Source organism: Atta cephalotes, assembly GCF_000143395.1.
Source record: "Atta cephalotes unplaced genomic scaffold scaffold00088, whole genome shotgun sequence".
NCBI classification, from domain to species: Eukaryota; Metazoa; Arthropoda; class Insecta; order Hymenoptera; family Formicidae; genus Atta; species Atta cephalotes.
The window spans coordinates 146,368-150,527 of NW_012130152.1; positions in this window are offsets into that span (position 1 = coordinate 146,368).

Genomic DNA, 4,160 nt, shown 5'->3' on the forward strand with positions numbered 1-4,160 from the left:
TTAATTAATTACACTTTTTACTTTACAGGACGAGTAAGTAGTGTGGCGACGTATAGTGATTGTCAACGTTTAACGGTACGGCGTCCTACGGCGAGTTCTTTGTTCTCTCTCTCTCTCTCTCTCTCCTCTCTCTCCTCTCTCTCTCTGGTGTCATGCGTTCTGCGTGCGGATCTTTTCTAAGAGATAGATTTTAATTAACGCTCAGTAAGATTAATAATCACTCTATTTTCACTGTGAGATCGACATCGATTATTGCTCATTAAGTAATTGCTCACATCATCAGATAAATGCTTATGTTGTAGATTTTTAAGTTTCTCATTCTAGTAATGCGATACCGAGTCGTCGATATGCAATCACGTCTCTACTCTTTTAATCTGTACGTTCTAAATATTTATTTGAGTTTATATTAAACCGCCTTATGGCTTGTGAGTCAGAAACAATGAGTAACATTTCTTTGTGAACTTAGTGATTTCTCACCAGTTTTCCTTCGTCATTAGTTAGCCATCGTCGACGCTCAGACGCTCGGCGTCACATTGAGCACAGCAGTCACAACGTAACCATAAGCATTTTGCGGTTACAGATTTTGGGTCGTCATGTCTTCTCTCAGATCTCTTTGCTGTGACTAAGGTCCGAATTCATCAATCATTTTTCAGATCTCACGATATCAATCATGAAACGTTTTTCTTAGAATAAAAAATGAAAAATTTCTCCATTAACTTTAATGATTAAAATTTTCATCTTTCACTTTCCATCCTAGGGATAAAGTTTCGTGATTGATATCAAGTCTCCAATATTTCATTTTCTCGAATCTCTATTAAATTTGTTAGTGATTAATCATCAAATTCAATTTTTTGTGATTGAACAAGAAATGTGAGAATAAAATAAAACATGAGCAGTAGGTTACAAAATGTGATCGGCCGAAAATCCATTTTTTTAAAGAAAGTATTAGGTAAAGAATTAAAAAATATTATATATTATAAATTATATATTATAAATATTTATAATAACTCTGGCTGCTTAATAGATGATTAGTGGATTTCATAGTGCGTCTTGCAAACGCCATTTTTAATACTTCTTCCAGTACTTTTTAATACTTTCGCGATACAAGTCGGTTGCGCTTCTCTTATAAATCTAGGACTCTAAGGCCGAGTTCACATCTTGGCGAAAAAGCGGAAGCCAATCGGACAGAACTTGCAGCAGTAGAGCAGAGCTTTAATATTACAATTTTAGAAGATCAAAACAGGCAGAACAGAACGCGCGAAAACGCGAAAATCTAATAAAGTTTAATTAATTTTGTCTTTTGCTTTCCCGCGTTTCCGCATTTCCGCGCTTCATGTAATAGCACTCTCAGTTAGGGGCTCCGCGCAATAAAAGAAAACAGAGAACAGAGAATAAGAATTTCAATCTATCAAAAACTGTATAATCCGCAATATATGCTCCTTAAGCTAACCGACCATTACATTGCCAACGTGAGAACAATAAACAGCAGTTTCATCATGTCAAATCTAAATTGGTTAAATAATCAGTGACTTTATTTTTAATTACATTGCGGTACCGATGCGGTACGTTTGACGCTCATTTTTGGCGTTAGCCAAAATAAGCCACGTGATAGAAATTGACGAACGTCAATTTTGATCGTGACTTATTTTGCTACTGAAAATATGCATCGGGCGTCAGCATAAAAAGACATCTTTATTGTTAACTTCTTTCTATGGTGCTCAATATTGTCTTGTAACTACTGTGTATCCGAAATTGCTTAAAATTTCCAAATTCTTAAGATATTAAATAGAACCACGCAAAGAGATAAAAATTTTACCAAGAAGGAAAAAATTTATTGAATTTAATTTTTATATACCGTAATGTAATTAAAAGTAAAGTCACTGATTATTTAAATAATTTACATAAAGATAAAGCATGATTAGCATTACGCAGGAATATAATAAAAACACAGAAAGAAAACAGAAAAAAGTTTGCGTTACTAATATAAATCTTTTTTGGAAATCTTTATCAAATATTTCAATGTAGTTCATTCGTTGTCTAATTATACGCGATCTTCTTTTGTATCTTTCAAGATCATGATCATCGTAATTATTAAAAATCAAAAAATTAATTTAATTCATTTTTTAATATTAAGTATTATATTACTCATATGTGTACAGGATATCTGAAAATAATCGCCAAATATTTCATGGGTAAAACGGACTAAACTGAGCCGAAAAGTCTTCTACCATTTTCGTAAATTTCCCCAATAGTTAAAAAATATTAATCCTTAAAGATAGCCGAATACGCTCGCCCGGCCTACTACTGCGAAGTGTATGTACCTACCGATCGCTTGGCGCGCAGGTCTTGGGAGTTGGGGATTGGCTGGTAAGCCCGCACCGCGCACACTGCCGCAAGCTTTCAGAGCTCGGATGGCATTGCCAAGCTATTCCCGCGGCCCGCGCGCCAAGCGATCGGTAGGCGTCCATAGGGTGGACCATTTAAAATTTAGAATTTAATTTGGCTCTAAAAAAAAAGTATGAATATTTTTCAAAGTTTATGGCTTTATTGGAAAGGTAGTACATTTGCCATTAAACATGAAATACAATTTCATTCAAATGACTTCCACGGCTAGCTGCACAATACCCCATTCTATCAATTTTTCAGTACATTTTCCACTGTATGGGCGTGTATTTCATCGATGGCAATTTTGATTTCATGTTTTAATTCTTGAATCGTTTCTGACTGGAGCGTAACATCCTTGATTCCCCATAAAAAATAGTCCAGCGGAGTCAAATCGCAGCTGCGAGGTAATCAATTGACATCAGCATTTCGGCTGATTATGCAATTTTCGAAGACAGTGCGCAAAAGATCGACTGTAGCATTGGCTGTGTGACAAGGTGCCCTGTTGAAACCAAATGTCATCTGTGTCCTCTTCAAATTTGGGAAGCAAGAATTCATTTAGCATGGCGCGGTAGCGCTCGTCTTTGACAGTGACGGCAGCTCATTTTCGAAGAAAAATGGCCCAATGATGCCGCCGGACCAAAAACCACACCAAACAGTCATTCGTTGTGGATGCGTCGGCTTCTCCATGACGACGTGCGGATTCTCTGACCCCCAAATACAACAATTCTGCTTGTTCACATAGCCACCGAGGTGAAAATGAGCTTCAGAAAAGATGATTTTTCGGTAAAAATGCTCTTCAACTAAGCGTTGTTCAGCCCATTGGGCGAATCGAAAACGCATCGGATGATCATGCGGCTTCAATTCTTGCACTAATTGAACTTTGTACGGCTTCACAACGAGGTCTTTATTCAAAATTCTTCTCAAAGAAGTGCATGAAATGTTCAAGTTTTGAAAACGATGGCGAGTTGATGTTGATAGTTGTTCAAGCACACTCTGAGTAACAGCAGCAATATTTTCGGTTGACCTTACTGGACGAGCACGTGAATGAGTTGCTTTATCCAATAAGGATCCAGTTTACCGAATTCGCTTCACAAATTGATCTACAAACTGCGTTGAAGGCATTTCTTTTCTATCAAATTTTCCACGTAAATTTCTTACAGTTTGGGTTGAAGACTCACTTTGGAAGTAAGTTTTCAATATTTTCCAATTTTGTTCAAGAGTATAGCGACCCATTTCGTAAATGTCAAACAAAAAACTAAATTTCTGATACGTCATAAATGTTATTTCTTTACCTCAATTTCTTAAACTCAAAATAAGGTAGTTGAAATTCCAAATGCTAGATGGCCCACCCTGTACACTTCGCAGTAGTATTCGTAGAGGACTTTTCGACTGAGTTTAGTCCGCTCTATCTGCCCATAAAATATTTGGCGATTATTTCCAGACATCCTATAGAAATACAATTATAAAAACACTTCTCAATGACGAACTGTATATGTTTAGTCCTTACAACCACATGGTTGACAACCATGTAATCGTCAGTTAGTTTCCCACAGTATCAATTTCCTTAGGATATTCTAATTTGATCAGATTGATCCTATTCTAGTCCAAAACATTAAATCATTCATATGATTACCTCAGAATATTTGTAATTATCATTGTACTAATATAAAATGTCCCTAGGATATTCTATTTTGATCTGATAAAATTTTGATCACGTATATTAATAAATTTTTCAACTTTTGATATATATATATATATATATATATATATATGTC